The sequence below is a fragment of the Echinops telfairi genome, unplaced genomic scaffold, assembly GCF_000313985.2.
Source record: "Echinops telfairi isolate 266 unplaced genomic scaffold, ASM31398v2 ScPeMD7_2;HRSCAF=8, whole genome shotgun sequence".
NCBI classification, from domain to species: domain Eukaryota; kingdom Metazoa; phylum Chordata; class Mammalia; order Afrosoricida; family Tenrecidae; genus Echinops; species Echinops telfairi.
In genome coordinates this window covers 8488520-8496643 of record NW_022103898.1, presented here as the reverse complement: position 1 = coordinate 8496643, position 8124 = coordinate 8488520, and positions in this window count along the sequence as shown.

The following is an 8124-nucleotide window of genomic DNA, read 5'->3' as shown; positions in this document are numbered from 1 at the left end:
TGGGAGGCACAGTTGGTGTTTGAGGGTGGTTTAAGTAATGATTGAACAACTCTTCTTGATATGACTGAAGTATTATGGATATGTGGATTATACCCCCCCCAAAATAGATTTTTTTAAAGAAAAGAATTTGTTTACGTTATTTGAATTGGCCTAGGTAGAATGAAATTCTTCCCTTTTACTATTTTCTGGGTCAGCAATTTTGCTGTCAATCACAACATTTTATCCACTTAGAAAAATGCCAAAGCTCTTTACCAATTTTGTAAATGAATTTTAACTAGCCATTCCCCACCCCTTGAGTTTGTCCTTTGCCTCCTTCTTCTCATCCTGGAATACTAGTTATTCTTCAAGACAAAGTTACCCCTTTTTCTAAATAAAACACATTTCATATAATATCTAGCTTAAGTTACTTGTAAGAATGACCTACGATGGAACATTCTTGGTCGGAATGAATTCGCTTTCATTCATCCTAGAAATATTTGACTATCAAAGCATATTTCTGTTTTTTTAATCATTAAATCAACCAGAATAAAATCCTTTGAAGGAGTATTATAATTTGGCTTTAATACCATTCAGAATCAGGAAAACTTTTCATGTTCCTAGCCCTGTCTCTTGTGAATCTTTTAGAAAAGCGATGTAGACTAGTCTGTCCTTTGAAGACCATGTTAACAGAGTTGTGGGGGTGCAGTAGGCTATGTTCTGAGCTGCTAACTGCAAGGTCAGTGGTTCAAACCCACCAGTCAAACCACAGGAGAACCATAAGGTTGTCTGCTTCTGTACAGATTGGCAGTCTCAGAAACCCAAAGGAGCGATTCTACTCTGATTTTCAGAGCTGCCATGCATCACAACTGACTCAATGAAAGTGAGTTTGGCGTGAGCCAGGCCAGGCTATACCAATAAAAATAAACAATCTATCCACTTTTTTTTCAGTGTACTTTTCAACAGACCATTCAATATTGAAGTTTCCAAAAATCAAACCTACGGCATCAATTCTGACTCATAGTGTGTGGTTTCCAAGACTGTACTTTTTTTTTAAAAGAAATGCATCATTTTATTGGGGCTCTTACAGCTCTTATAACAATCCACACATCAGTTGTATCAAGCATATTTGTACATATGTTGCCATCATTATTTCTGAACATTTACTTTCTATTTGGGCCCTTGGTATCAGCTCCTCCTTTTTCCCTCACTCCCCACTCCCACTCTTGTGACCCCTTGATAAATTATGTTATTATTATTTTCATATCTTACACCGACTGATGTCTCCCTTCCCCCACGGTTTCTGTTGTTCATCCCGCTGGGTGGGGGATGGGTGGTGGTGGTGGTAGTGATGTGTCCTTCATTATGATTGGTTGCCCTTGCTCCCCTCCCCTCCCTACCTTCCCTCTACCCTCCTGGTATTGCTTCTCCCATTTCTGTTCCTGAGGAGTTTATCTGACCTGGATTCCGTGTGCTGTGATCTCTTATCTGTACCAGTGTACATGCTCCAGTTAGCCCAAAATGAAAGACAGGACTGGGTTCATGAGTGGGGGGTGAGGAAGCCTCAAGGAACCAGAGGAATATCATGTGTTTCATCGGAGCTATACTGCGCCCTGGTTGACTCATCCCTTTCTTGTGACCCCTCTGTGAGGGGATGTCTCATTGTCTCAAGGCTCTAATTATGGGAGCATATCGCTTCATCATTTTCTAATGGAACAGCTATGGGTGTGAACCCCTGACCTTGTGGTTAGCAGTCCGATGTTTATCCTACTCCAGTACCACATGATCAGTGCAGAAATGAGGACTGCAATCATTATGAGTAGTTCCCCCTTGTAAGTATGCATCAAATATTTTTGTTTTGTTCCGTAGCAGCGTGAATTATTTAATATGACTCCTCTAGCCACAGCCTTTGTTACTCCCACCAAACAACCTTTGGTTTCCTCATGGGCCTGCGTCAGAAAGTGGGAGAAGATCCTGATTGGATCCTATGATTCAGCTGCGGTGTGAGTGATTCTTAGCAGGGTGACTTGTCAGTGCCATCCTGCTGGGTGTAAGATGAACCATCTCAGAAGTAGTTGTGGGGATCTGAACGACCAACGAGAGGGAAGTGAGGAATGGGCATGTCCCTTGGACCCTGAAATCCCAGCATAGTGCACCTCCACATTGCAACTCCTTGGTCCAGGAGATGGCTCTGACTTCAGAAGATTGGCAGAGGGGCAGGAGCAGCAGAACCAGGAGCCAGAGTGGAAGACTTCCCAGCCCACAGAGCAAGTAAAGCTGGGTGTTTTATGAGGCTAGTGTGTAGAGTAGGGTGCCTCTGGGCACTTAATTGGGAGAACTGGATGTGATGCCCTATGGAGTCGGAGCTCAGTACCTTCAGGTGGAGGTTAACAGGATAGTGGCATGCCCTGTGGGCATTTACTGGTAGCCCCAAAGAGCTTTGTAAGATTGTTAGAGCAGGGCAGAGACCAAGCCAAGTGTCTAAGGGCCAGGGAGAGGTGTGACTACAGGTCAGGCAGAGAAGAAACTATCCTGACTGACCAACTGTCTCCTGAGCATTTCTCACCTGAATTGTAACCTGTGGACTTCCCTGATCAACCCCAGCACTGGGAGCATCATCTGTAAGTCCTCTCTCTCCATGTTTTGTTTTTGTTTTTTTTCAATGCACTGTTCAAACAGACCATTTAATATTGAAGTTTCCCAAAAGCAAACCCACGGCCACGGAGTCAATTCTGACTCATAGTATATGGTATCCAAGGCAATTGAAACAAACTCTATTTCACTGAAATGAAATTGAATTTATGTGGCCATTGAAATAAATCCTAGGACCCAGCAGAAAAATGGACCATAGGGAAAACAGAATGCCATGGGAGGCACAGTTGGTGTTTGAGTGTGGTTTAAAAAAAAGAAAAAAGAAAAAGCTGGAGAGTTGGAGACATGCCTGACCTCTGCTTTGTGGCAATGAGACTTTGGAACCAGAGGAGGTCACATGTGGTTCCTAAACCATTTTCCAGTGTGCGCTTATCAAATACCAAATATATGATATTAGTGGGCTTGGGGTGTTTTTGGTTGTAGACGTGATAATTTTATCATGTTCGGTGCAAGGATAAATTTTTTATTTAGACATTGTTTGATTTAAGGAGATGTGCACAAATGCCAAGATGACAAGGGGTGAACTGTGATAGTTAGGTTTTTGTGTCAACTTGACTGGGCCAGGATTCTCAGTAGTTTGGCAGTTAAGACCTAGTAATCCCTCCCGATGGGACCTAAAACAACACAGTCACCTCCATAAAGGAATCTGCTACATGTAGTCAATCGGTTGTGAGAGTAGTATTGGCTGCAACACCCTTTCTTAGGTCACAACCCTGATGCCATTGGAAGGATGTTTCCTGGGGGTGTGGCTTGCTTCCAATCTAAGTGAGTGCAAGGGGAAAGTGTGCTTACTTTTTGTTGTGTCTGAATCCTGCTCTGGCTCGATGACCTCTAGTTCTTTGGACTTGAGCCAACATCCTGCCCTATTGCTGCCAGTCCTTCCAGTCATCCACAGTCTGGCATCTGATCCGCTGACCTTGGGACCATTTGGGTAGCCACAAGTCTGTTGTCTTCGTGCTGATTTGGGGTTCATCAGCCCCCACAACTTTGCAAGCCAGGAGCAGCCTCCAGCCTGACATCTGACTCACAAACTTGGCATTTGCCAACTCTTGAAACTTGCTTATGTCTGCAGCTCTGTGAGCCATTTTCTTGATATAAATACATGTAGACATAAATGTTTCATTTGTTTTGTTTCTCGAGAGAATCCAGTCTAAGACATTACCTCTATTTTTCCTTTTCATTCAAAATGGCTTCCATTGAAAATACACACTTTCAATGAAATATTAAAAGCATCAAATAACTTGATCTTAAAGAGGTTAAGAGTCATATGGCAATTCTTATATGAGATCAATTTAACAGAAGAACAAGGTCCCAGCTAAACGCAGATGGAGGGAGATCTGGGTCTCTAACAAAACCTGAACATCAAGTAAAAGTTCCGCTAGGAAAGAAAAGAAACTTGTTTTCCGAAAGTGGAAGGAAAATTCATGAATGGAAACTCATTTTCTCAAAGTGATCCCTGCAATTCAAAATTAGTTCAACTATATTCTATATTCAGGTTTGAATGTTATTGAAAAATGAATACCAAACTCAGTATCTGGTACGGGAAAACCCAGGCTCGCTTATTAAGGATATTAAGTTTAAATATTGATCTCTCAGAATCAAATAAAATTTCTAGTCTTAAAATAATAATTTATAAATGATCAAATGTGCATGAGTGGGGGGGAGCGGAGAGGGAGGCGGAAAATGAGGAGCTGATGCCAAGGGCTCAAGTAGAAAGAAAATGTTTTGAGAATGATGGCAACAAATGTACAAATGTGCTTGATGATAGATGTGTGTATGGACTGTGGTAAGAGTTGTACGAGCCCCCAATAAGTGTTTTTTTACTGTCCTAGTCTGCGCTGGGAGTTGGCCAGGGAGTCATTTCACAGGCTGCCTGTGTTGCGGGAGGGCTGGCTTGCCGCTGGCGGGCAGCCGGTGCTCTGGCCATGTCACATCCCAGCTTGTCCCTTCACGCTTGTCTTTCGCTTGGGCCTGCGCATCCTAGAGGCTCAAATCCACGCCCACAGGTTTTAGCAGCTAAAAAAGACTCAGGGGTTTCCTGAGAACAGCCACACCAAACCTGGTCTCAGTCCTTCTGAGCTCGATTCACACAGCGGGTTCGAAGCCTGCTCTCATTTAAACAGACAAGGCTCTCCAACTAGAAAGTACCAATGTTAGCAGACTTGACAGGCGATTGTTAGGAGACACAAATAAAATTCCAAATACAATCAATTAGGTATGATTCCAAATTCAATTCCAAATAGGTATGCTCTTGAGACTTTGATCTGGGAACCCTGGTTAGAAGTGGACAAAACAAAGTGGGTGGGAAAGATCTTTCTCTCAGATTGGACCAGCCATCCCAGGCCCTGCCACAGGCAGTGTGTGACGCAGCGTGATGGCTGCGTAGGCAGCCTGTGAGGCCCACTGAGGAGCCAAGGGATCGATCGGCTCAAGAGAAGAGGCATTGCCACTCACTGGTGAGGGCTGTAGAGACAGGAAGTGCTTGCTGCCAATTCTGGATGTACATTTCTGGAACCTTTTCAAATACAATCAGCCTTTTGCTGTCTGAACTCTGGCATTGAATTGATCCAGAGAGGGAGAGAGATTTGCACTTCCTTCTTACTTGCTTGTAGTTACAGAGTTTTTTGTTTTTATCCCCAAAGCAGATGTTGTGTTTCAGGGTAAAGCAGTGGATGCACCGGATCTGACTTCCGCTGGTCCAGCTTTTGTGACATGTCCATCTGGAAGCCAAGCACTGGGGCTAGTAGGTTGCTGTGATTGGTCAGGTCTGGGCCGCGTGCTCATCGTTGAACCCAGGCGGCTGGGTCTGCCCACTGGAACCACCTGGGTTGAGAGCCCAGGAGGAAAAGTGGGATTGTGGACCAAAAGCAGATAAACAGACGAAAATAACCGATACCCACCTGAGACTGTGGGACATCCCGTTAATAAGATCATGCAGCTGCCCGAAACGTTAGTATGAAAAAGATAACCAACTTGACCATATTTATCCACAAAGCAAGTGAAGTAGGTTAAACCCACTACATAAAGTTAGGGGACTATGGGGCAAATCTACATCTTCCAAGGCCTGATTCCACCACATGGATTCCCTTGATCAATCCCACCTAGGAGGTGAGTTTAGAATTTGAAGGAGAGGTCCATCATCAAAGCTAGCCTCTGAATTTTATAAAGGGGGGAATTGCCTCTTAGAAATGAAATAAAAGAGGTCAAAACACTCTAAAGGTCACACTCGTCTCCACTATCGTCTTAAAAGAGATTCAAGTGATATTTTAGGAGGATTTGGTCTGGTAGAGAGCTGGAAAATAGGTAAGAGAAATAACATTGGTTTCAGGAAGGCAATTTAGAAAAGCAGTCGTTGTAATTCCATTGTGAGATGCTAAAGGATGGAGCTTGGGTAGGATTAACAAACTGGATAGATGTGGGATACAAAAGGCTGTTCCCAGCTCAACTCCCCCAAATATATATGTTAGACTTAGGACACTGCTTGCAACTAATGGTAAATGATTGCCAAGTTATCTCCCTGAAGACTCCAGCCATCCTGACCAAGCGGACACCATTGTTTCTCCCACAATAGGCAGGGCTCCCTCCCTGCTGTTAAGGACAGTGGGTTGCTTCCCCTGAAAGCTTAGACTAAATAAAGTCTCCAGCTTTGGGCAAGCAAGGTTAGGCCACCATCGTGAATCTAGGATCTGCTCATCTTGCCACATGTGTACCCTTAATCCCTCCTCTTCCTATAGTGTGTCTACCCCTAGATTGTCCCCCTCCCATTACTGTATTACCTATAATACAACCCTTTCCTGTGACGTATGTCTTTACCTGTAATTAGGGGTCTTGCATGGCCCCAAAAGATATATAAGCCTTGGTTAGCAATAAGTCTCTCTCCCCTAGTGGCTCTATCTCCTGGTCCTCGCTCCCCTGTCCCCTCTCCCTTTGTCCTCCTTCCCCTCTCCCTCTCTCCTGCCCTCTCATCTTCCATCTCCACGTGGACCACCAAGCGGGGCTGAAGTGAGCATGCTACTATGAAATGTGTCTGACTCCATTATTTCAATCTCTCTTCTGTTGCGTCCCGGCCTGCGGGATGCACGAGCAAGGCCCTGCGGGGAAAGACGAACCTGGATGGAGAAAAACACACGGAGACGTGGAGCAAGACAAAACTCTGATCAAGCTCATTTATTTGGGCAAAGCTGGGGTATAAAAAAGGGGGAACTGGGAGGTACATATTGGATGCGACACAGCATCCAATCCAACAGGTACATTAATGAAGCATAAGAACATTAACCAATCAGCTGTAGGTAAAAGGGCGCGCGCTAGTTCTCAAAGACGTCCTGCATGCAGATTAAGGTCCATCAGGTGTAAAGCAAAGTCCATTTTAGTCCAATGAGCGCCTGGCATTATTAACCAATGGGTGAAAAGGTCAACTTTACAACTGCCCTTGCTACAGAGCACGTAGCTAGGAACGGCGCGGAGGCAGGAATTTAGGCAGGGCCTCACAGGTTTTGCAAATGAAAGACTAGGAAGCAGCCAAGTTCGGCTCAGGCTGAGGCTAAGGCCTTAAAGGTCACCGGCTCCCAACACTCTTCTATCTCTCATGCTCTCTATGACTTTACTATAATCGTTACTTATTATCGCTGTACAATTGCACCTACTGGGTCTGTGATGATTTGTTAGGGGCTGGCTCCCCTGACAGATAGATAGTTCAAAAAATAAATTCAGATTGAAGTTCCATTGAATATAAAGACAGGATGAGAAGGTAGAGTCACAGGTGAAAGTATTTTGGGTGATGGTTAAAGTTCCATGATTTGTGAGAAGTGATTTTGTCTATGTCCTAACAGGCATGAAGAGGGGACAGAGGAAAGATGAGGGCTTTGACCTAAAAAGATTACTTAGAATCGGGAACCATCAAGGGCCAAAGGCCAGGATGGCCAAGAGACCCAAGGGAAGCTGCTGTTAGCGAACTCCAGAAACATGGAAGTCAAGATCTAGGAAAAACACAGTATCTTCATTTAGACAAGGAAACGGTTGACACGGACCATCTCTAGCATCTCTTTAGAACGTCCCTGTCCAGTCATTCTTGAAAGAGCAAAGGGAAAAACAAAGACAGAAAGCCCTGGGATCCGAATCGAATGGCCAGGTCAAATGGAGGCAGCACCATAGACCAGCCTCACAGGTTCGATGCCAGGGAAACTTCCCTGGAGACACTGGGACCTTAAACAGCAAGCTGCCGCCAGGAGAGTCCCTTGCACCTGAGCCCAGCATGTTGGCTAGAGTGAATGAACAGGTACCCCCGCCCCAGTTTGTGTCACCTAGCCCGAGACTGGGTAATGAGCACCAATCACAGGCAGAACAACACGGATTACAGGCCATTCATGCATGCCGCGCCAGGCCGGCTGGCAGGGCTGGCAGCAGTGGGGGTGAACTGAGCAGGCTGTTTCTGCTGCCAGGCTGCAGCTGCGTGACTCCCGAACAGCAACGCCGCTCAGTCCCCTGTGCATTCCCGGG